This window comes from Diabrotica undecimpunctata, chromosome 5, assembly GCF_040954645.1.
Source record: "Diabrotica undecimpunctata isolate CICGRU chromosome 5, icDiaUnde3, whole genome shotgun sequence".
NCBI classification, from domain to species: domain Eukaryota; kingdom Metazoa; phylum Arthropoda; class Insecta; order Coleoptera; family Chrysomelidae; genus Diabrotica; species Diabrotica undecimpunctata.
In genome coordinates, this window is record NC_092807.1 from 132,522,527 (window position 1) to 132,550,227 (window position 27,701).

Here is a 27,701-nt window from a genome sequence, read left to right on the forward strand (position 1 = left end):
AAATTAAGTTATTATAACTTGTCTCCCAACGTAGAGGGCTGGGAAGAAATCCCTTGAAAATAGTGTAAGAAAAACAGCAGTAGAAGCATATATGTTATATAATTTGATAATCTTCTTTTTCTCTATATTTTAAAACAAGTCATACAGGTTAATTTACAAGAATTCTACAGATTTATTTAAAGGGAACTAGTATATTTACAAATATTTGATAACATTTGGGAAATCTTGAATCGAAGTGAAAGGTTTGCATTGGTTTCTTTAAGAGATTTTTGTGGATACTGGGTAAATTTTGCCAAAAAAAATGTCGCTAACAAGAAAATAAAATAAAATACATGAAACGATGGAAGATAACAAAGAGGAAGAAGTAAATTTAAAAGAAGGATCAGATAGTGAACAAAACAATACTGTAGTTGAGGACAAACAAGAAACAGGAATGGTAGAAAAATTAATGATGATAATGAAGGCCAACAGGAAGAAACAAAAATAATGATAAAAGCACAGCAGGAAACAATGATGAACATAGAGCAATCAATGATGAAATTACAACAAGAAGAAAATAGAGAGGAAAATAAAAATTGATGATTCAATATTTCATCATCAACATAAATACGACAAAATTCGCGCCCCACGTCGGGCGCCAATTTTGTCGTATTTATGTTGATGATGAAATATTGAACTTATTTCATAATGCCAACACTGACCAAGAAACAAATTCAAGATAACATCGCCAACATCAACGCGGCGAGCATGAGACTTTTGTGGGTCCTTTTATTCCACTCCTCTGCATTCCCTATGCATACGGTACACTATCAGTAAAAGAAATGAACTTCGGTATAAATGATTTATTCTCTCATTTTATTAGTAACAATAAGGATCTACATTTTAGTATTCATTGAAGTTACTGTTTACAAAATAATCTGTCCTTGTTGACAGGCAAGTACAAAATTCTATTAAAAAAAACTTAGCTTGTGGTCTGCGGGCTTCTTCCGGTGCTGTCCTGGGTTATTTACAGCTCCAGATCTTGTTCGTGAGGCGTCAGTTGGTAGTTTTCATTTGTTGTCTCTGGAACTGTTGTTTGTGAAACTGCTGGGTTTTAAAAGGATGGATCCATCTGGAGAACTGCTATTACATATATTATATTTCCTTTATTTCTGGGGAACTGTTACTATATATTATTTCTGGGAACGAAACATCGTAATATCAGGGCCACGCCCTTCTCCTGGGTGCCAACTAGGAACGTATTTTCGTTACACCTACTTGGCGACTGGAATCGATTGAAAATCACACTCAATGGGACCAGCGTGGTATTTATAACAGCAAAAGAAATTACCTGAAGGTCAGTATTAGCTGATAAGGAAGCAGAAATTTCTATTGAGACTGCCAAACTTTGAATGTTTTAAAATTACAAAAAATTAACGACTTGATAAATAATTTTGCTTCGGAATAAAATATCGTATAAGAATGACTATTTTACGGGAAATAATGTAGAGATTCAAAATGAAAATGGCAATAGTATTTTCTCAATAAATACTATTCGGGATAATGGAAATACCTTTTGAAATCCGAATCGGGTCTCACTATGTGCATTATAAAATTGAAAATGTATTATACCGGGCGGACACAAAATGTAGATGGACCAACTAACAAATATTTTCTAAAATGAAAATAAACACGGCTAAATGAGAGGACCTCTAATGCAATGTGGGTATTTGAAAATTGATTCTAAAAAGTAACGGATTTGCACGCTACAAGCTTACAAGAGGAAAATAGAAAATTTATACAAAAACAAGAGCAAAATTTTTTGAAAGTAGAAAACAAATTGGAGAAATACGAATATGAAATGAAGAGGTAGCAACAACAAATACAAAAAGAAGTCGATAAAATAGCGGAAGAAACAGAAATGAAACTAGAAAGTCAGAGGAAGCAAATAGAAACTGTGGAAGAGAAGACACGCAATGAAATACAAAAATGAATAGAGAAGGTGGAATGGAAACTAAAGAGAGCTTTACAAGAAGATAAGGTCGAAACAAAAAAGGAAATTAAAGAAATCCAGAAGGCAGTAGAAGAAATAGGAAAAAAAAAACTGTTATCATACAAACTTCGAGTGACATTAAGATTGAATTTGGCAGAGACGTAAGAAAACAACATCCAGTGACTTTCATTAGAACAATAAAAAATAAATTTCAATACACCGGTAACTTTGAAGATTGCAAAGAAGATATCAGAAGTTATTTAACGGATGGAGCATTGCTTTGGTTCGAAAACAAGGAAAACACATTAGTCTCATGGATGGATTTTAAGGAGAAATTTTTGAAATATTTTTGGGGAAAAACAAAAACAAAACAATTTATTATATAAACATTCATGTGAGTAAACAAGTATTTTTTCTATAGTTCAAAAATGTTTTTTTTTTGAAAAATTGCGTTGAAAGGCCTGCACTAATTGCGTTGGCTATGTTAGAATATGTAAATGTTAATTTACCGCCACATCCTTCTGAAATATTTTACCCTTTTTATGTGTTTGTCTTCAAGGGGCTCAAGTCTTTATGGGATGCTTTGTTAACAGATTGGCAGCGCAAAAATTTAGAAAAACAACTAACAAAATGCGAGTTTTCCAACCTTTTGGCAAAAGATTGGCGTAGTATTCGAGATCCTCTTGTGGTGAATGGCTTTAAAAAAGCGATATTTTTCGTCTAAAATGAGATTCTATTTGCAAAGAAAAGTTTAATCTCGAAAAGTTAAAACGATATTATTAAGAGAAAAACATTTCTGATACTATCACTGACGAGCAAAGTTCTACGGGTAAGAAAACTCCGATCCCATGTACAACCTCTTGAAGCTCTACTACAGAAAGCCAGAATTGCATTGCATCCACTTCCGTTGCACCCTGGAAGAACGTTTTACTTGCAACAGTGAAAATATATGTTGCTGGGGTGATCACAACTAAAATCTATTTAAAACAACTACAGTTATCAAAAAAATAAGTATTGACGATGAAAATTCTGAAGAAGTTGTTTATGCAGAGAGTACCGACTCATATAAAGCTCCAAATGAAAATATGGAAGAAGCTGCGAAAGCTCAAATTCAAGAACCCACTAACGATAATACAATACCAGAAAAATACATCGTGGTACGAGTAAACAAACGAGCAGTTCCTCATTCGATTTTACTAATATTGCAAATGACTGCAGTGAAATGAGTAGTGATAATCAAATGTTTGAAATCATACATAGGAAACACATTAGGAATCCTGGGAAGACCAAAATCAGAAGATGAGAACATCGTTGCTTTTTGTGAGTATTTAAGGAGATTTAAAATATTGCCTAGATGTTTGCTGTTTCATAATTTTTAATAAAAATTTTCGTTTCAGCATTTTTAATTTTGCTTTTATTTTTAACCACAGTTACACCTTTCATTATCATCATCATCATCAGTGGCATTACAACTCGTTATGAGCCAAAGCCTTCTTCAGAACAATCTTCCATTCGCCCCTGTCTCTGGCAAACTCTTCTCCATGCTTTAACTCCGATGGATTTTAGATCATCCTCTATGTTATCTTGATACCTAAGTTTTGGTCTTCCTCTGGCTCGTCTTCCCACTGGTCCTCTTCGGTCGAATATTTTTCTGATCGTTGCATCTTCATCTCGCCTAATTACATGTCCTATCCATCGAAGGCGGTTTCCTTAGAATTTTTCTGTCGAAACGTTTAAGCAATTCTTGGTCGTTCTGTGTAAGTGACCACGTTTCAGACCCGTATGTTAACACTGGCCTTATTAGTGTTTTATATATGGTAATTTTAATTTTTCTGGGTAGTTTTGGGGCCATATGTTTCCTCAAGCCATAATAGCACTTATGGGCAAGCACTATTCTTCTTTTAATTTCTTCGCTGACATTATTGTCTTTGGTCAGCAGCGAGCCCAGGTAGACGAAGGTGTCCATACCTTCCAGTTCCAGATCATCAATTAATAGTCTAGGTATCTGGTTGCCTGATCTAGTACAATACATATACTTGGTTTTCTGTGCGTTTATTTTTAATCCCATTCTAAGTGCAGACGCCCTTAGTGATCGAAATGCTTCGATCAGAAATTCTGTGGACCTAGCAATAATGTCTATGTCATCTGCATATCCAACCACTTGTACAGATTTATTATAGATGGTGCCATTCGTATTAATATGGCATACCTTTCATTATAATAACTACAAAGTGAAGTTTACCAAGCAGACGACAGTCTCCCCGTCAGGGTTCATAGTTATCCTGAATGAACGAGTAACTGTGGACCCTTACATATGAAAGAATGCTAATACTCTTCTCTCTTAATGATTTTCTTAATTTCTATTAAAGAGAACATACTAACAGATTACTAATACATATCTACAAACTATAAGAAAGTGGATTGAAACCCAACTAATTTCATAAGTAACTGTAAAATAAGACTTTTTGTATTCTGTCCACAAATATCCCACTTCACCCTATTTTATATATTTTTTTCTGCGGTATGAGAAACCCATATAAATGTTTTTATCCATAAGACTTGGATAGAAAAAACAATAGTAATGTACAATGAAAATCGAAACAACATCCACTCAAATCTATTTAAAGAAAAACAGACTTACATTTTATGAAATATGAATAAATGTATAATTAGGATCTAAAATGACAAAGAATAATATCGTTCTTTGTGAGCAGCATTACTAATTAATTTGTTTAGTAAATTAAAACCGATAATCAATAATAATTCAACTAAAATAAATATAGCTCAACTTCACAGACGAATGTTATATTTATATAGCATTCATAGCCTGCACAAAATGTAAAATGTATTATTCCTTTTATTTGTATCTATCTTTCAAATATTTACCTAGAACATAAAAAGTATAAAAAATGTAAAGTAAACATTCCTATCTCTTACTATGCCGGCAGCAATGCATATACAAAAATGTAAAATGTTACAGTTAAGCTTTAGATAAAGCGATGAATAATAATAGAGATAAGGTAAATCCCGAGATAACACAAAATATCCGTTGGGGATATATACCGGCATGGTGTAATAAATAAGATTAAAAACACTACGATCCTAATAGACAATCTCTTAATGTAGAAAATAATTATGTTAATGATTTTTTCAGCAAATAAAATTGACTTTATTACAAAATATTGAGGATCTTAGAAATATCGAAATGCAATGAAGTACTAATAGTCGTGTTTGATTTGAGTTGGGTGTGAAGTATATATTGCAGTTTTTTGCATAAATCGCAACAATATATCACTACAAATGTGGGCCCAACTTTTTATTAAACAAAAGAAGAACTATTAGCTTTAGAATAATTTGGTATAGGACATAAAAGTTTTGTAACTAAATTTTACATAATACAATGCTAGTTTCACCTCATTTTTTTTTCACCTTCCTTTCTACCATTTCTGGTACACAGTTGATGTTTATCAGAAACTGTGTGTACCATATTTGGTCACATTAAGCGGTAATGTTTAAATCTGCGTGTACATTTGATGAACACCTCAGTTCTGATGCCTTTAACTGTGCATCTAGGCTCCTACTAGTTTACTGCTAAATTCTGGCGGAGCAATTTGAAACTTACGTAACAGATGGCCATACAATGAGCGATTTTTTTAAATTCTGGCGGAACAGTTTGAGATTCCTTCAGTAGATGACATATTACGACCATTTTTTAACTTGCGAAGGCATTATTCAGTGCATTAATTAGTTTGTAAACATTACTCTTGTGTTTTTACGTCTCTAAAATTGGTAAAATGTCAAATAAAAAATTAAGTGATGCTGAACCTCTTGAAATAGCGGAGAATTTGAGTAAAATGGATATGACTTTTTAGTGAAGATGATGATGATTCTATAGATGGTCCAAATTATCAAGACTCGTGTTCTTCTTCTTATAATTCAGAAATCAACAGTAATAGGTAACAGTTAGAATTCAAATCTGATCCAGAATCTCTTAAAAACGATTGTGAACCTGTAATACTAATAATAACCCTAATGCCATTTGAAATAATCTACTTTACACTTTTATCTATAGTTTTAAGTTTTGTTTACAATTTTGTAGGTAGATTGAAGACATTTACTTTCACGGAAAATTCAGGCGAGAAGGGAAAGGATTCAATTCATTTTTGTAAATTATTTATTGACAACTAAGTCTTATCACTTATTGCCGATAAAACTAACAGATATGCTACACAGAAAGCATTATTAGGAATTACAAATATAAAAAAAATTAACAAAAAAAAAAACGTTATTGTAAGACTGGAGAAACACAAATCAATCCGAAATTTTTGTTTTCTCATGTCTTTTAGTTTGGATAGGTTTGAATTATAAACCCTCTTTGAAAGACTATTTCAGCACCAATAAAAGTGAAATTGGAAAAAATTGTTCACATGTCCGGGAAAAGATTTTGTCCCAAGTTGCACTTCTCAAACAACGGAATTGCCTCAGATGATGGACTTGATAAGAATGTGTGTATAGATGAGACGAAGATTCCTTTTTGAGGATGACTGATATTTCGTATATATACGTAGGAATTGTATATATATATATATATATATATATATATATATATATATATATATATATATATATATATATATATATATACAATATATATATACAATATACAATGTATACAATATATAAAATTGTGTATATATATATATATATATATATATATATATATATATATATATATATATATACACAATTTTATAATTTATACAGGAAAAGTGAAAACACCTAATGAAAAGCCAATTAGTAAAAAAGTGGTGCTACAGCTTATGGAACCACTTTTACATAGAAAAGGATACGTGGATTGATCTAAAAAAAGCTCTATGCAGAGGAAAAACAAATGACGCTAGAACCGAAAACACCAGAAATTACCACAAATAAAGAACTTAATATAAATGTACAGGAAGTTCGGAAAATACTTGAAAATCTGAAGAACAGAGAAACAGTAGATACGGACGGGATACCAAACGAATTACTAAAATATTGTGGAGCAGCAATGACAGAACAATTAAAAACATTAATTAATAAAATTATAAAACGCGATACAATACGGGAAGAGTGGAGAATGAGCTAACTAATGCTACTATTCAAAAAAGGAGATAATAAACAGCCAGAAAACTACAGAGGTATAAACTTGTTGAATACTGCCCTAAAACTTACAACTAAAATTTTGACAAAAATACACATGACAATGAACAAGCAGAATTGCTTATAAAGAGGCAGAAGAAGAAGAAGAAATTTTGTACAAAGATACACATTTCATAGATACACTGAGGAAAAACAGGAAGCATAATCCGAGAGTAGTAAGTGAGGCTAAATCAAAAAGGGGAGAATTAGTCATGAGACAGACCTATAGTAAAGTCATAATTGGAAAACCGAAAGATAAAAGAAGTGTCATATTTTTCACAACGAAGTCTGTGCCTAAAATAGAGGACTTGCCAACAAAAAAAAGGTGTGGTGAAAAAGCCTTCCACAATAATGCAGTATAATAATGTGAAATCACTCATAGACATCTCTGATTAAAAAGCATCACATTCATTAGCAGTGAATCACGTTCTTCATCTGCAAGTGTTAGAGTAAAAGCCGCTACTGATTTTTGACAATTAGTTGACTTATAGGCTTTTTAAAAAAATAAAAATGGATCATTTGTTTACGTCTATGTAATATGCTTCGAATATGGATTTATATGGATTTTATATGAATTATTTAAAAATGGTACTTAAAATTTTTCTTCTCTTTAGTTAGAAAACACTTTAATTTCCAACTTAGTAACAAACATGAGTTTAATAGTTGATATAAACAAAAAGCACTTTTTATTCGGAGCTGAAATTATCGAGAGTTCTCTCAATAAAATATTTTGACAGTTCAATTTAATTTTTTTCATTTATATATCAGTATTTTCACAAAAAGAAACAATATAAATAAACTGATTGTGTGTTGACAGTTTCTACATATTATTTATTTGCTTTTATTATATTTATGTGTTGAGTATCTGCTACGAGTGGTTTAATTAAATTAGCATTATCTGGTTGATTAATCAAGGATATTACCTCATATTTGTAATTCTGTTTTATTTAATGTAGTTTTCTGGTAATTTTAATAAAACCTGTCTAGTTGTCGATATCGTTAAATATTTACATACATAAAATACAATATTTTACTTGGAATTAAACCAAAATTGTTTATAGTAAAAATTTGTTTTTGCATCTGTTCCGAGGTTCCCATTTTCAAATTCTAAACTAAAATTATGGATGATCTTAACCTGTATCTGTTTACCCAACGCGACAGAGAAAAGTGACCCAAAGAAGTCCCTGCATCTCTGTGTAATGGGCCGGGTTTATCTACCACATGACCTTCTCATTGGTAATTTAGGTCACGTGGTCGATAAACCTGGCAAATTAGAAAGAGATGGCAACGGGCTGGTATTGTAACCATTAGTCTATCTTGTATTATATGTCTATGGCTATGGGTAGTAATACCAATTTGACAGTTGACATATTTAACCTAGATCTTACAGACATTAGACATGTCGCCACAAAAGTGGAAAATAAAAAAATATATAGAAAATCAAGGGTGGAAAAAGCAAACATGAGGAAAGCCACGACAATGGGAAGATGTTGGTAGGTTCCGCAAAGAAAAAAGATTTAAGAATTATGAGTATATTCTTGAACCCAAAACAATGCACAAGAAAACATGCTACACCATGGATGTCCGAACACAAAACCAAATCGATCATATTCTGGTAGAAACAAAGCAAATACACGACAGACGTACGGACGTTAGAAATTATCGAAGAGCAAATTTTGATTTTGATCCCACATTAATACAGAGGTGATGAAAGATCGGGAAACATAGAGTATCGTACAATAAATATAATGTAGCCATAATCAAGGACAGTAGTATAGCTAAGAAATTCCTGTTAAAATTGGCAACGAAATTATTTCAAGCTGAAAATCAAGATAATATCGAGAAAGAATGGACAGTCGTTGAAGGTAAAATAATACTCCCAAAAGCGATAAGGCCACGTAAAAAATGAAAGAAAAAAGAAATGGTGTGAAGACGATAGTGAGCAAAAATTGGACATGACAAAATAAAGCAAGACAAAATTATCTTAAAAACGCAAGATACGCAGGAGCAAAAAAAGTACAGTATATAGATAGAAAGCTCCACGAAATTAAAGAATACCATATCAATAAACATATAAGAAAGGGCCTAGTCGGATAAGAATGTCAAAATTGCTCCAGGGAAAACTTAAATGCAAATTTTGAGGTATTATTAGGTATTACCACAGACCTGAAAAATTATCGACCGATTTCACTTCTTTCACAACTTTATAAAACCTTTCATCATCATCATAACTGGCTCGACAACCCTTTTTGGGTCTTGGCCTGTTCCAGGATTCTTCTCCATTCTGATCTGTTTCGTACTTTTTTTCTCCAGTTTTTTATTTTTAAGGTTGTTATATCATTTTCTATTTGTTCTAAGTATCTCAGTTTCGGTCTTCCTTTTGTTCTTTTTCCTACTGGTATCTGTTTGAATATTTTGTTTGGTATTTCGCCTTCTTCCATTCTTTCTACATGTCCTATCCAACGTAGCCGTCCTATTTTAATGAATGTTATAATATCCGGATCCTGGTATATTTTGTATAGTTCAGAGTTGTATCTTCTTTGCCATATTCCGTTTTCTTTTATGCCCTTATATATGTGTCGCAAGATTTTCTTTCGAAAGTGATTAACAACGTTTCCTCTCTTTTAGTGAGTGTCCAGGTTTCTGAGTCATATGTGAGTACCGGTCTTATTAGGGTTTTATATATTTGGCATTTTGTTTTTCTTGCGACGTTATCTGATCTTAGTTGCCTAATTAAGCCATGGTAACATTTATTTGCCTAATAAATATTCGCCTTTTCACTTCCTCCGTAGCATTATTATCAGACGTGACTAGGGATCCCAAGTATATAAAGTTTTTACCCCCTCTATGTTGTATTCTTCTTCTTCTTCTTAACATGCCATACACCAAAGTGCGTAGGCGACTATCTCATTATTAGAATTCTGTTCTTGGCGGCGTGACACAGCTCGTCTGTATTGTGTATTCCTGTCCATTCTTTAATATTTCTTAACCAGGATAATTGTTTGCGACCGGCTCCTCTCCTACCTTCGATCTTCCCTTGTAGGATTAATGGAGGATGTAGGAGGATGTAGGATTTTGTATTCTGCTATTGTTATATTTTGTGGCTGCCTTATTTCTGTGTTTTTACTTAGCTGCATATATTTTGTTTTGGTCTGATTGATTTTAAGACCACTATTTTGTGCAGCTCGTTCTATTTGGTTGTATGCCTCTATCATTTCTCTTCTTGATCTTGCGATTATGTCAACATCATCTGCAAATGCTAGTATTTGCACGCTTTTATTAATGATTGTTCCTCGTGTATTGACTGTTGTGTCCCTCAGTATTTTCTCGAGTAAGATGTTCTTACTCAACAAGATGCATGATAGAGCGCCTCCCTGGCGTAGTCCTTTTTTCACATCTATTGTTTCCGTTAATTCATTTTGTATCCAGATTCTACTTTCTACTGTTAGAGATTTTTTTATGAGTTCTATTAGTTGTGTTGGTATATTAAATTCTTTCATTGCTTTTATTAAGAATTCTCGGTTTATATTGTCATATGCGCTTTCAAAGTCTATGAAGAAATGATGTGTGTCGATGTTATATTCACTTGTTTTTTCGAGGATCTGTCGCAGAACAAATATCTGGTCTATTGTTGACTTCTGTCTACAGAAGCCACTTTGGTATTTGCCCACTATTTTTTCAGCGTGTGGTCTAAGTCTTTCATAAATGATGTTGGACATTATTTCTGTGGTACTAAGGCAGAACCAGATATGTCTAAATAATTAAGTATTCAGGAAACCAATTTTAAAGTTTGTAAGGTCATTGTAATTTTGATTTGGTTTATTTTACTATTTTGTTGTGAAGACAAGGTGTGTAAGAAATATATTTTTAAGAAGTTTGTTAATTTTGTAATTTTTTATACTGAACTGATATATCTGTGGGACTAAGGCAGAACCAGATATGTCAAAAAAATTGAACTTTCGATTTTTATGCCGATATATCGGGTGTTTAACACAGAATACAACGGCAAAACCATATATTATGTACATTAATCTTCTAAATTTTAGGATCATAAAAAGTAATAATCCGACATGTCCGTATCTGTGAAATTGGTCGATGGCATAACCCAATATGTGAGCGTATCGATCTTTGGCAGCTTTCGAGTAAGCATCAATAACAGGGCGAATACCGATAAATCATGACTAGACTTCGGCAAATATGCATATTGCATATTTTGCATATTGTGCATATTTTATGCAAATATTTCATATTTTGGCATATTTGTATAAAAGTTTGCATAAAGTGCATAAAAGTTCAGATTTTTATACTGTATTTGAAAATTTTTAAACATACCAATTTATTTCAATTCTTGTATAAAATTTTGTAGTCATTTTAATCAAGAAATGATCTAAGTACGTAATCTCTACAGGTACAAAACATTTACAATTTCAAAGAAGATCAATTTAAGTAGTCCTCAACATTCTTAGAAAGTCTCGGTCACTGAGGCATTCAGTTATTGGATAATTGCTAAGGGTTCGCTCATTTGCATTTTATGATCAAATCCCAAAATCTATCTACAATTTATTGTATCCTAACAGCAGGTAAACGGCTAATGGTTTTGTTCCTAAATTAGGGATTTTCCAAAATCTCCCAGTTTATTGAATAGGTACCTAAACATTTCTAATTTGATGCTCAAATTTGTAAATCATTTTTGTTTTGATATTCAAAGCGTAAACACTCGTTGTGCGTAACAAAAAGGAAGATTGTGATTTTATAATGCCTAAAACAACCAGTGCTCCAACTTGGATTAAACCTTCTAAAGAGCTGTCTATGGATATGGGAAAAATCTACTGTTCAGTATGTGGCAAAATTGTAAGTATCTAATATTTTCTATTAAATATCTAATATTTCATACATACAGGGTGTTTCCAAATGACACTTACAACGTTTGACTGTAGATACTTCTCGAAAAATTGAACAAAACGATATAGTTAATGAGGGGTCAAACTTATTTACTTTTCGAGATACAGGGTGTTAAAATTAAAAAAAAATTAAATTCTTTTAGTTAATAACAACAATAACTTTAAAACCAATAAACGTATTTACTTGAAATTTAGTACTCGTAGGTTGTTTTTAAATGAAAAATAGCTTCCTTTAGTGAGAAAAAATTGTCCATGGTACAATACAATGGTGTGTATTTATAAAAATTTTTCACCTTTACTTTTTTTTATGAAGTCAGCTATTCTAAAACACAATTATTTTTATTGTAATTGAATTAACAAAAAAAAAACTTTTGTTGAATTTTAAAATAAGTTATATGATGTACTAATGGTTAGTAACAAAAACTAATTTGTGGATTAGTACTGCATTTAAAACACTTAGCGAGTGTTTTTTTTTTCCAAACCAGTTATTTGATTAACCAAAAACACCTTGTATATTTTTATATTTTAAAGGTTGGGTTAAAATAAAGGTTTTTATTTTTATTTATAGATAGCATGTGAGAAGAAATTTCAGATAGACCAACATGTGAGAACTGCTTCACACATTGCAAAAAAAGGAAAAATAGGAGGAAAACATCAAACTTCAATGGCTAAATGTTTCCAATCTACTTCAAAAAAATTTGATGAGAAAGAAACTTTTAATGAAGACTTGTGTCGCGCATTAGTGTCTGCAAACATACCGCTTTCAAAATTAGCAAATGTAAATTTTAGTTCGTTTCTAAAAAAATATTGCAAACTTAATGTTCCAAGTGATCGGTCTCTAAGAAGAAATAATGTGAACGGGCTATACTCGTCGGTGTTAATTAATATTAAGGAAGAAATTGCAGATAATTATTTTTACATATCTGTAGACGAAACCACTGATTCCTCAGGAAAGTATATTGCTCATTTATTGATTGGTGTTCTTAAAGAAGATACCTTACCAAAATCTCATCTTATTTCATGCCAGCAACTTGAGAAAACAAATGCTTTAACAATTTCGCGTTTTATACAAGAAACATTAGCAACTTTTTTTCTTCCGACAACTATTCCTTCTAATAAATTACTGCTTATTTTATCGGATGCTGCTCCTTATATGGTGAAAGCAGGACAAAATTTAAAAATATTTTTCCCAGATTTAATACATGTTACTTGTGTAGCGCATGGATTAAACAGAGTTGCAGAGGAAATACGAAAAAAGTTTCCTCTTGTAAATACCATGATATCCAGTGTCAAAAAAGTATTTCTTAAATCTCCTATAAGAATTCAACTTTATAAAGAAATGCTACCTAACATTCCTCTTCCACCACAACCTATTTTAACGCGATGGGGAACATGGTTAGAAGCAGCTAATTTTTATGCAGATCATTTTGTTAAAATAAAGAACATAATTGATACGTTAACAGATGAAAGTTCCCAATCTCTTTTGGATTCTAAACAAACTTTTCAGAGTAACTTGCTTCAACAAGGACTTTCATTTATAAAATCAAATTTTAGTTTTGTTCAAAAAACAATTACTCAGTTAGAATCACCAAAACTGTCATTGTTCGAAAGTACAGCATTAATAAAAGAATTTGCGTCATGTTGTCGGAACGTTAGAGGTAATATTGGAAAAGATATTTTAAAAAAATTTGAAGCTACTATGGAAAAAAATAAAGGTTACCATATTCTTTCTGAAGTAGTCAGTGTTCTAGCTGGAAATATTTCGGAAACAATTAATTTAGAACCAAATGTTTTGGTTAGTTTGAAAAATGCTCCCGTTACATCAGTTGATGTTGAACGAAGTTTTTCCATATATAAATATATGTACTCAGACAGAAGCCACAAGTTTTTGTTAGAAAATTTTGAACACCACTTGGTCATTTATTGTTACCATAATTCTAAATAAGTTAATTCATACTTAAAAATGATGTAGTTACTTAAAATAAATGTAAATCTTAATGAATAGTAGGAAATATTTAGTTATGTACACTTTTTTTTTAAATAAAATTGTTACTATTTTACGATTTTTTTATTTATTTGTATGCATATTTTGTAAAATATTTGCATATTTTCGGGTAAACACGTGCATATTTATGCGCATATTTTCTACATTTTTATTTGCATATTTGCCGAAGTCTAGTCATGACTTATTGGGTTATGGCAACTACTCGTCTAGGCCTAGGCCTTCTCAAGGCGCCGCGTTCCCCGTCACGCCAGTAGCAGACAAGCGACCGTTTGTGACGCACGTGGTTATTACTATTAGGTTTCAACTTTACTGTTGAAACTACTGGCGATTTCTTTTTGAAAATAATAATTAACAATGCACACAAACAGTAGAGCATCAGAAATGCTTTTTATTTGTTTAACAGGTAAGTTATTTTTAACATGTTTACAATTTCTGTCGTTTAGTTATACTTGTAATTAAATGAATTTTTGAAATCCTTTTTTCACAAATAATTATTTTATTTCTCTACGTCAAAAAGAATTCAAGTGAAATGTTGGTTATCCATATTATCGATAGATAGTTTAGTTTTACCTACAGGGGCGATCAAATTAGCTATTTTGATGTATCTATTCTCGATTGTCTAAAATAATAGTATTTTTTTTTATTCTAGATCGAAGTGAGCTGGATGTTAATACAATAGCGAGAACTGATCATACCAATGAAATAGAGCCGACTATACCTGTCCCATATGAGCAGATTATTAATAACAACATACCTGATGAAGATCCGACCACATCACGTAGATGTGAGAATTTTAATGATATAATTGCTGAACACAGTAATAGTTTTATTCCGATTTTCAAAGAAACAACGACTTCATACGTTAACAGCATTGAAGACATGCTATGAAAGAAGAGAAAACAGAATACACGAAAACAACAGAAAGAATTACGCGATCATGGTAAAGAGCCAAAGACTAGAAAAGGTAAAGTTATTCCAGCGAAAGAATTTAAGATGATTGACCAATGTTACAATGAAACGTGCGTTGTAAAAATTACTCAAGAATAACAAAAGACTTTTCATGATAAGTTTTACGAATGTTCAAAAAGGGAATAAAACCAAATTTTGATTGGAGGCATAACTGTTTCTAAAGAAAGTTGTGAAAGAAAAGGTCGTAGTAAAACAGGTTTCACACACGATCGACAAGTTACTACTGCATATAATTTAAAAATAGATGGGCATTCTCAATTAATTTGTAAAAAAATGTTTCAGTCCGTTTATGGGTAACGAAATTTAAAATTGACCATTTATATAGAAAAATCGATTGACCATGGAACATAATAAACACAAAGATATGTCTGATGTAGCATACAAATCCAAAGACATGGACAAAAAAAGGCTAAGCAAGATTCATTAATGAGGGTTTTAGTGTTTGACTTACAGCAAGTCCTGGACACGCCTTCATTGACAGCCAATGTCTGCTTTTATAAACGTCTTCTATCAACATATAATTTAACCATTAAAGACTGTGTCAAAAGGGGATCTGAGGATATTGCTTCTTGTATTCTCAAAAAACTTGAAAGTTTCGTCGATAATGTTACTAACGTTGTTACCTATTCAGATACATTCGGTGGACAAAATAGAAACGTCAATATGTGTTGCATGTTTTCAATGTTTGTCAGCAAAAGCAATCACGTCAACTGCATAGATCAGAAGTTCTCATTGCCTGGACATACGCATCTTGAATGCGACGTGGATCATGCTCGTATCGAAAGAGCTAAAAAAACCACCCAGATCCCGATTATGGTGCATAGGGACTGGTATCAGTTTGTCCTTACAATGAGAGGTAAAAAACCATTTGAGGTTCATGAAATGACCCAAAACAACTTTATGTCCTTTTCTACCATTTTTTAGGAACATTTTATTCGCAAAAATATTGATACAGATGGAAATAAAGTGAACTGACTCGAAATTAAATGGTTAAGGTACGAGAAAACTTTCGGACTTGTTCAATTTAAAACCTCACTACTTGATGATGACAATTTTCGAACACTCGACTTACGGCGATCAAGACGTAGCAGGCCCACTACCCATTAACCCCCTAAAAAAGAAGGACCTACTAAGTCTTCTGCCGATAATTCACCCCGACTGTCATTATTTTTTTTGAGTCTCAACGACAGCATCAACGTGTTAGAGCTTCTTAATAATGAGGAAGAAGACTAATGTGTTTTTTTATTGTTATTTTTTTATGAATAAAATATTGAAAAATTTATTGTAACATGTTTTATTTTTAATTACACACAATCAATCAATATTGTAGGCAGTTTCTCACAGTATAGTAGCAAAGTAGATATATTGTAATAATAAACCTACGAAGGTATAAACCGATATGTGTAAATTTTCTCCAAAATTTACGTAGGCAAAGCTCGATATGTCCTAATTATCGAAATTTTAGTAAAAATGATAATAAAGAATTACAAACTTAACAAACTTCTTAAAAGTATATTTCTTACACACCTTGTCTTCACAACAAAATAGTAAAATAAACCAAATCAAAATTACAATGACCTTACAAACATTAAAATTGGATTCCTGAATACTTGTTGATGGTCATTCAAAAATTAAAATTGAGGTGTTTTAAGAATTAATAATGAATTTATTCCATAGACTTGCATCATACTGTATATATATATATATATATATACACTCAAAAATGTTTTGCATAATGTAATATTTTTAAAATTATCCACCAAATCTAGTGAAATCTATTTTTTTTAACAAATTACTTTATTATACATATAAAATTGTATGTTTTGACAAAAACAATAAACGAAATTTAAAGGATTAACAATTTTTTATTATTATTTATAATAGTCTGGTTATTTATGGTATTATAAATATATTTTTTTAAATTTGTACATATATAGGAACTAATACTTAATATGGCGTATTTCCACCTCTTGCATCAATGCAAGACTGAATGCGATGTCCCATGCTTCTTATAAGTGTATTAATGTATGTAGTTCTGGTCCATGGTGCCCCATTCTTCAATCGCTGCTATTCTAAGGTCTTGTAGTGTCCTTGGGGGTGACTGCCGGGACTGAATTTTTCTTTTAAGCATATCCCATCCGTGCTCACTAGGATTGAGGTCAGGTGAGCAAGGTGGCCATTGTAATATGACGATATCTTCTGTCTCTAAAAAATCTGCCACATGTCTCGTACGATGGGGAGGCGCATTGTCGTCCATAAAAATGAATTCTGGACCAACAGCTCCTCGCCACAAGCGTACAATAGGCCTAAGAATGGTATCAATATAAATCTGTTCATTCATGTTACCAACAAAAGGAATTAAAGGAGTTTTATTCTTTAGCATGATGCCGCCCCAAAACATTATGGAGCCACCTTGATACGAGACTCTTTGGACAGCTTAGTTAAGTCTATCTTGTCGAATTGGGTTCCTCCAAATCCTAATTCGGCGATTATCCGACATATCCGACAAAAGGCTAATTTTGGTTTCATTAGAAAATAACACGTTTCCCCATCTGTTGTCATGCCATTGTAAATGTCCATTGGCCCATTTCAGTAGAGTCCTTTTCTGCTCTAACGTAAGCTTTGGTATAAACAATGGTCTTTTTGTAAATAAATTCGCCGAATGTAACCTGTTTCTAATAGTCTGATCGCAAATTACAACATTATGAGCTTGCTGGAGTTCTCTTCTAATAGCTGAGGCAGTCATAGAGGGGTTTCTCCGGGCAGTTAACGTTAAAAAGCGCTCTTGGACATTGGTAGTAATTCTGGGTCTTCCGCTTTTTGGGCGATCGCTAACAGAATTCGTCTCTCGATACTTTTTCACAATCCGAGACATATCACTCTGATTAACTCCAACCCGGACAGCAACGTCGACTTGTGTGTGGCCTTCCTCAATCAAAGTAACGATTCTAGCTCTGTTGAACTCAGATATAACTTGTATAATCATATTGTTCACTACAAAGTGAATAAAACGCAAACCAATTTTTACAAATATCGGTTTTCGAAAACTGATGAAAGCAATATGAATACTGAGAATCTTTGCGACGATTAAGAAACAAAAAACAAGCAATAAAGTACATTATTTTAGTAGACAAAAAAATCAGTGCAAAAAATTTCAAATGAGAAACGTTCAGTGGCGTTACAGATAATATGCAAAACATTTTTGAGTGTATATATATATATATATATATATATATATATATATATATATATATATATATATTGTTATGATATGTAAAATCGAGAAAAATATTGGTTTGTTTAAAAATATTTCAAAATTCAATAACATTAAAATAATTCAGATAAGTAGGATAATATCCAACAAACATTTCGAAGAAGGAGAGTTATTAATTTCTTGAATTACCTGTACTAAACAAAATGTAAGCTTTGCATAAATTATTTCTTTGTTATACTTGAGTGACCCGCATAATTTTAAGTGAAATCCCAAAGACAATTGAAATACATTAATGCAGTGATTAAAGACAATAGAAGGGATTATAGAAAGAGGTTTTTGTTAGTTTTTAAGAATTATAGAAAAATATTATTTGTAAATAAGTTTTAGGAAATTTATAATTATAGGTAAAAATTTGTTTGTTATCGAAATGAAAAAATGGGGGAATTGTGACGAGTTTTGATTGGCGGAGATTGAAAAAGGTGGGATAAGTATGTAGGAAAAAGTTTAGCGGATGGAGGAGAGAGAAAAGATATAGGCAGTTGGTTTTCCAAATCTGTAAGAGGAACAGTGATTGTTCTCTGGTGGTTCCTGAAATGTAGCAAGCAGTAGTGTTGAATGTTAGTGAGTTTTTGTGGAGTTAGTGTATCTGACAGCAGCTGAAGCAGCAAAATATTGTAAGTCATATTTCTCTACTTATATTCCAAGAGTCACTGTTCAGGCCAACGAGAGATTCAGTTTATCGTAAAGAGAAGATATTCCAAGAGTCATTTTTCACTCGGGCCAACGAGAGATTCAGTTTATCGAGAGGAGAAAGGCTATCATAATTTGAATGATTTGTGCTTTTGAAGGAGATCATTAAGGACGATATACTTGCAACAATCTGTGTAAGATTGCTGATTACATAGGGAGCGGTTGAGAGGAGATAATACAGTCTACAAGGAACAAGGATTTGGACCACTCATCATCAGAGAGAGATATTTTTGTTTTTACACGTAATCTAGAAAGGATATAAATATTTTGATTAGGAGAGTTAGAATAGTTTGGGATTTTGAGATTTCAATTAATATTGTTTGTACCATAAATTTTGATTGTTCACGTACGGACAACAAAATTTTGAGAATCCTTATATGAGGTTTGTTTATTGAAAACGTTTGAGTGTGAATTATTTCATTATTTTTATTTCAATATATAGTGTTAGATCATATGTGTTTTTTATTATTCTGGTATTCTCTGGACCTTACCTTTCACATGTAATAGCATAGATATTGAAGCACGAATTTAACCCTGAGATAAAAGAATTAAAAATTGTGATAAAGTCATAATCATATCATTTAAATAATTTTAATTAATCAAAAAAATTAATTAGCTAATTATTGCTTGGCGCACCAAGACTTTAAATATCACAATAATATATACATAAACTAAAAAGCCAAATATATGGCATTGGAGCACAAAGTAGTCAAACCTTCAGCGTTTGAATCGGTATCAATAAAGTGTTATAACTCAAGCTGATACAAATTTAAATAGGAAAGGTCTAACTAATGACTCCAGAATATTTCCCAGTACAGTGGTAAGTGCACAGAGGCGCTACCTACTTTGATGTTCATGAACGAAAACGATTTTTACATATCGTTTTCTGTCTAGTTCAGGCTATCGAAATATGCAAAATGTTAAAGCTTTTTCGCAAAACTATTGCTCCTAGCTTGCTTTATTGTTTGTTACATTTATATAATGACAACTTAGTTAAAACTAACATCTAATATCGATACTGTATATCACCATTTTTGGTATAAATCCTAAAGTCCTGGAAGAAGGAATGTAGATTCAGGATACATTAATATTCACTCACATTAATCTTTTTTAGTTGCTTTAAACGTTTTAACTTTTGGCATTTTTTGCTTCAGAGATCTGTAGCTTCCACCATGGCTATGGTTAGTTTCTCTATTGCCACAAATTGGTAGCAATGCTCTTTAAGTAATCCTTTCTTAAGTTAACATCTAACATATAATAAAGGTAACATTTCATGTTACCTTTATTATAATAACCTTTTATCTCTCTCTCTCTCTCTCTCTATATATATATATATATATACATATATAAATATATATATACATATATAAATATATATATATATATATATATATATATATATATATATATATATATATATATATATATATATATATATATATATATATATATATATATATATATATATATATATAACTGTTTTGGATGGGTTGGAGTCACATAATTTCCGAGCATCATGATGAATATTCCCAGTCCGATGATATAAAAGGGAATTTACATTAACTAGGCCATTTGTAACATGTCCAGGGAAACATCCATTAGATCTACACTTCAACAAAAAGGTCTTTTGATTGTGTAAAGCAGCAAGTTTGATGGTAATTCTAGTCCACTCCTTCAGAATTCTGACTGTAGATTGCCCATAATCGTTTCGGATGTCATCGAAAAAACCCATATTTTTCTACAAGAATAAGAAAAAAGAAGTACTTGTGACTCGTTTGGAACAAATATATAACTGTTTTGGATGGGTTGGAGTTGATTTTCTCCAACCCATCCAAAACAGTTATATATTTGTTCCAAATGAGTCACAAGTACTTCTTTTTTCTTATATATATATATATATATATATATATATATATATATATATATATATAGTTTAATGGCGGCTTTACAGCGCATGACCTGCTTTTTGGACATTACATGTCTTACTTATTTTCTTATTCTGCATATAAACACAAATTGTTGACTACATATTCACACCAGTTCTTTATCATCGATTAATTCTGTTGAAACATACATGATGTAGTAATTACTTATTTTTGAAGGTGTAATTGGGGTCGTTTCATTTCTTCTTATTTGTCAGCACTAGAGATCAATAGGAAATAGGAAATCTCAGTAGAAAATCAATAAGTTCAATCAATAAGAATTGATACTTATTTAGAAGCAGGAGATTCCTTAATTTTGATCACACGAAAATTTTTATATGCATATAATATTATATACGGCTTATTATATATATAATATCTCCTGTAGTGATCCTTTCCCAAGTTAATGTGCTCCTTTTCTAACTTGGCTGCCCCGTACTGAAGACGACCAATAGTCAGAAATTATATATATATATATATATATATATATATATATATATATATATATATTAATATATATATATATATATATAGAGCTACACTATAACTGGTAGAATATGCTGAATGATATTATATATATATATATATATATATATATATATATATATATATATATATATATATATATATATATATATATATATATACTTTGGGAGTCCTAGTTAGACGTTTTGAGAAACTTGACTTAATTATTATCTTAGAATTAACGTATTTCGATGGAACAGTTCTTTGCTACCTTGTACCGAGTTTTTACTAGATACGACCCATTTTATTTTAAAATAGTGTGCGATTTGACACTCTGTATCTTCATAAATAATAAAATTGAAAATATTTTGTTGGTTGGTAAAAGTTTTTTGCTATTGTCTATTTTAATTAATTTAAATCAAATATATATATATATATATATATATATATATATATATTTTTATATATATATATATATATATATATATATATATATATATATATATATATATATATATATTGAATATAATATATATTATATTGAATATAATTACTTGAACTGTTTATTATACTATATTGTATTTATAATATTCCGTCAGTTGTCTATATTTAAATTAATATATTCACGGTAATATCTATACATTTGATACCAGAAATAGTAACACAGGTATTACCCTTTCATATATATCAAGCAACAATGCACTTTTCTCAGTATGAATACTAATAACCTCCATACATACCGGCGCATGCAAACTGCTTGCCGGCTCTACTGAAAGCCGGTATTATAATAACTACGTATTAATTGTACTTAATCAGGTGAATATACTCGAAATATTTATTAGAAAATAATGTTTCTGCAAAATGATTTGCAGCAAAACACTCGACTTGGCAGTTGCGTAGTTTTGGAAAAGACCGATTGAGTTCCGGAGACCACGTTGCATTTGTCATTTGTTATCCCTTATCCGCGGTTGTTTTTTAAACTTATCTCTTGTTTATATAGTGTTTATGATTATGATTGTCATTGTAGTATATTTTATTGTTCAATGAATGAATACATCTTTGAAATGGCTAATGAAGTCATGCTTTTCTTGTGAAATATGTTGGTGTGCTTGATTAATGTGAAAAAAGTGACTTACTTGAGAAGGATATCCTTTAATGAAAAAGGCCACGTTGGGTTTAAGAAGCAAACCAGCAACGATTTTCACAAATAAAGTCACAAAAGCACAGTCAATCTCACAAGTTTCCAGTAGATGGAAAAGCGAGAAACTACAAGTCAAAGATTGTGCGCCGCGTCCTCTAAATGAATTTATACTTAAGTATATTAAAAATATCCTAATAACACTTCGGTTTTTTAAATATATTTTTAAGAGTAGGCCTTATCAAACAACTATAAGAACAAGTAGTAATAGACTTTTTCAAGTTTTAAGAGAGTGCATATATATTTTATAATATGTACCTATATAATGTACGCCTCGGAACACAGTACACACTGATTCTGAGAAGCTTTTTCGGCGGCAAGCTAAGCGATCAGGCAACAGCGAGGGACTGTCATCGGATAGCGAAACTAAGCCGATTCGCGGTGTCGCACCGCGCGCAACTCAGACGCCGTCGTCGTTGAGAGTTGCGCAATTTCCCCGCTCGCGCTTCCTGCCCCACTCTTTTTGTAGTTTCGTAGTTCCGAATGTTCCTCCTGCAGCATGGTGTGCTATTGCCCTTCCCCTTCTTTATTCTCCTCTAGTGATGGTGCACGACGACGCGCGGTTTGAAATAGAGATGTCGATTTTTGTTAGTATTATTTTGGATTAAATACGAGTAATGTTAACTTCCGGATTCTACTATATTTGCAACTTAACGCTGTCCCATGCCACTTTCAATTTCTTCTTAATCTATTTTGACGTACACTTAAATAATTAATTGTGATAAATCCTATAATAGAATAAGTTGATAGGAACTGTAGATGTTCAACAAAAGTAGGTAGAGTTTAGAGTGGAGTAGGTCAGGTTAGATTAGATAGGAATTTAAAAGGTATAAGGGGAAAGATAGGAAATAATAAAATATGAACAAATAACTAGAACAAAATAAAATATTTTAGTAAACTCATTTTCAGTTAAATGTGAATATTCTTAAGCAACATTTTTTTGATAATTAGGCATTATACATATTCCACGGAAAGGCGAGTTCCAAGGATTATACATATAAACCTATGTTAGAATTTTTGTTTCTTCAATCAGCAGAGTTTAAAACTTAATTACGTTTCTCTGCAAAAAGGACAACTTTATTATTAGTTGTACAATATTCAATTGTTTATGTAACAATAAAACACTGAAAACTTTGTTTTCAAACTTCCACAAAATTTATTTTAAATTCTTATCACTACAGCTGTTTCGGCTGATTGCCTTTCTCAAGTGATCTGTTTTAGGTATGGGTTTACACTTTATAGTCTCTAATGAAATAGGTTGAGGAGGGGAGAACTGTTTGTCTCAAGCTGGTCATTCAGAATTATATCTGTGTTTTTTAATTTGTTGATTTCCGTAGATTCTAACAAAGATAGCTTAAGGCCTTTATTTTGAATGTGGAGAATTTTAAATTCGTCATTAAAAGAATGATTATGATCTAGAAGGTGAAGTGCGTATGTAGAATCTGTTTTTCTATTATTGAAAGCCCTTTTATGTTCTGCTATTCTTTTATTAAAATTTCTACCTGTTTGACCAATGTAAGTTTTTGGGCAGTCGCCACATTTAAGTTTGTATACACCACTGTGTAAGTGTTTTTTATGTTGGCTCTTGTTGTTTTTAATATATTTGCCTAGGTTGTTATTGGTTCTGAAAGCTGGTGTTATTCCTTTCTTTTTTATGTGTTTAGCTATTTTTGTTGATATTTTGTAGCCAAACACATAAACAAGAAAGGAATAACACCAGCTTTCAGAACCAATAACAAACTAGGCAAATATATTAAAAACAACAAGAGCCAACATAAAAAACACTTACACAGTGGTGTATACAAACTTAAATGTGGCGACTGCCCAAAAACTTACATTGGTCAAACAGGTAGAAATTTTAATAAAAGAATAGCGGAACATAAAAGGGCTTTCAATAATAGAAAAACAGATTCTACATACGCACTTCACCTTTTAGATCATAATCATTCTTTTAATGACGAATTTAAAATTCTCCACATTCAAAATAAAGGCCTTAAGCTATCTTTGTTAGAATCTATGGAAATCAACAAATTAAAAAACCCAGATATAATTCTGAATGACCAGCTTGAGACAAACAGTTCTCCCCTCCTCAACCTATTTCATTAGAGACTATAAAGTGTAAACCCATACCTAAAACAGATCACTTGAGAAAGGCAATCAGCCGAAACAGCTGTAGTGATAAGAATTTAAAATAAATTTTGTGGAAGTTTGAAAACAAAGTTTTCAGTGTTTTATTGTTACATAAAATGAATTTCCATCAAGTAACGGTCGAATCCATCAATTATTCAATTGTTTAGTTACGTTACCTGCAAAAAGAAACAACATTTGGCGGTTTTAACGAATGTTAAAACGACTAATTACTATTTAAATGGGAATAAGCCACAATTAAAGGTTAAAGTAAGTTTATTGACATTTCAATTTCCACTTCGGAAATCGTTCTCAAAATACAAACCATTATGTGAACCATTTATATTGGAAACACGACAGGTATAACTTCCTTTAGCTTAATATAGAAGGGAACATAGAAGGCAGACGCGGCCCGGGTAGACGACAAATGACCTGGCTGCGCAACATCAAAGATTGGACAGGATTAGACTTTCAAAGTTTAATAAGGAAAGCCCAAAATAGAGAAGACTTTGCAGAGGCCATCGCCAACCTTCGCTAAGAAGACGGAACCTAAAGAAGAATTTATATTGACAATTCAGACATACATTATACATTTTAAAGTAGAAGACTTTAAAATGATATTGCCAATATTGATGAGTTGCGTTACTGACGACTTTACTTGTAAGATAGTTCATTCGATTACATGAAATCAACTTTAACCTGAGATAATCCGTCAGAAAAAATCATAGCATGTAATTCGTCTTCAAACAGACAAACACAGGCCATGATAACAGTAAAAATCTCCTGTTAGTGATTCCATAGTAAATTATGAGGGAAAAACCAGGAAAAAAACCTCATAATACTATCCCGACATGGTATCTATTTTATATGTTTGTTATTTAAAAAAAAAAAGATAAATGATGTATCCTCTATATGTTAGATGACTTACTAATACTGGTATTTTCCTTTTAATAACTTCCTCTTTCAATATGGGTAACCAGATCCCACTACATTTTGCCGAGGAATTTGCGACACAATTGGTCTCATTTGGCATAATTAGAGTCGTTTCTTTGATTTTTCTCTTTTTACCATCCGTTTCTTTTAGGACTATATTTGAATCGTTTCATGGAACCCTATGTTCATTATCCCATGCGTGTTTACATATTTGAGATCTATCAAATTCTCTATTTTTAATGTAAAATTGATATTCACTTATTCTAAGATTTAATGGCCTTGATGTTTCACCTAAAATAAAACTGATCGCATCCACATATTTTATAAATGCAATTCTTTGTCCTTTCTTGTTCATTGTTAGGTTTGGTTTTGGACAAAATAGATCTCAACGTGTTTGTTGTTTTGAATGTTGTTGAAATGTTGAATTTATTTCCTCTCCTTTTAATCTTTTCCGATAATCCTTTTATGTATGGTATTGTTATTTTCCTCGTATTATTCCTTGTATATGCTGTAGGATCTCGTTCTAAGTTGTTTTGTTCTATTCGATCGATTGTTGAAAATTCCTTATTTATTAACGATAAAGGATAATCATTTTTTAATAAAACAGATGTTAACAAATGTTTTTCCTCCAAGAACAAGTAATTTTGGCTCTATCGTATAATAATTTAATGATTCCCTTTTTAATATTAATATTGTGATTTGATTTGAAATTTAAATATCTGTTGGTGTGTGTTGGTTTTCTATACACCTGAGTTTCGTATCCAGTATCGTTCTTAGAGATTAAAACACCCAGAAAAGGTAATGTGTTATATTCCTTTTCCATGGTAAATGTTATTGTCCCTTCTTTATCTTTTATATCATTCAGGAATGTGTCCAACAACTCTGATCCATGAGGCCATATTGAGAATAGTGTATCCTGAGGTGGGTTAAAGGACACAATAGGAATAAAGGCGACTGCACTACTGACCAATTGGCTGGGAAGGCGGTAGGCCTAAGACTCTTAGGACTCAAAGAAGTACTAGGGAATAAACAGGAAAAACCTACGCTTGACAGTTGGTTTTTTAACTGGTCATTGTCAACTAAGCAAACACCTCCACACACTGGGGCTAGCAGATACACCTCTATGTAGGAAGTGTGAATGAGAAGATCTCATAAGGGAGATGTCTCCTGGTGACTTGTCCACCTTCCTAGAAATGGCAGGATAGACAATGAGCTAAGGGCGACAGCTTCCTGAGAAGATGTACAATGGGTCAATTGTGGCCTCAGTGCTGTGGAACTTAACTCGCCCTGCCTACTCTACAGATACAGATATGACAGAACTTTTTAATATACATTTAAAAAGAGTTTTAAATACATAGACTCTCAATTTATCTCTTTTTAAGTTTAATATTTTTAATTTTGTATGCTTGTTGTTTTGGATAATTAAACCTGTAATTAATCAACTCATCTTTTATTTGAATCTTACTTAAAGGATTAGATAAACATTTTACCACATGGGGTATGATATTAAAGAATTAAAAGTGAAACTGGAACAAACCATGAAGTGGAGATATCCAGGAGTGGCTAGTATACCTGTTGAATACAAAGCACGTGGTGTTCGTGTGTATTAAGGTATAAAAAATGGTTATAAAAGCTTAAGCTTTTTATTTTAAAGAAGATCTTTTCGGAATTGAATCATTCCATCATCAGTTTACTAAAAGAGAGTCACCCGTCAAGTAGTACTAACTGATTTTTCATACCATCTTTCTATCAGTTAGCCCAAGACTCCAGCATAGATCAGAGGTAATGTAAGTCGATAAAACCTCATCAGCTACAGGGGGTCATGTAAGATGCCCCCATTTTCATTCTTTATTAATCAACAAGTTAACAGTCTATTGCAGTTACCTTTATAAATACCATGAGGATTGTTTTTTAATACGGATGTCCTTCCAATGTTTTTATGTGGCCATACAATGTTTTTTAACAACTTTTTATGTAAGTAGTAAAAAACCAACGTGTTCTTTCTATATTTCTAAGTTTTAACTTACTTGTTTTTTAATATTGGTATTTTTACTCTCTCTTTTGGTA

The 27,701-nt window shown here is 31.7% G+C and overlaps 1 protein-coding gene across 1 annotated transcript in view; it reads right to left on the minus strand.

Moving 5' to 3' along the window:
* The window catches only part of LOC140442477 (protein muscleblind-like), a 272,745-nt gene extending 249,765 nt beyond the window's left edge, over positions 1–22,980 (minus strand). Inside the window, exon 1 of the mRNA XM_072533545.1 lies at positions 22,513–22,980. The gene's annotated coding sequence lies outside the window, so the exon portion shown is untranslated. The remainder of the gene's footprint in view (positions 1–22,512) is intronic.
* Positions 22,981–27,701: the final 4,721 nt, after the last annotated feature.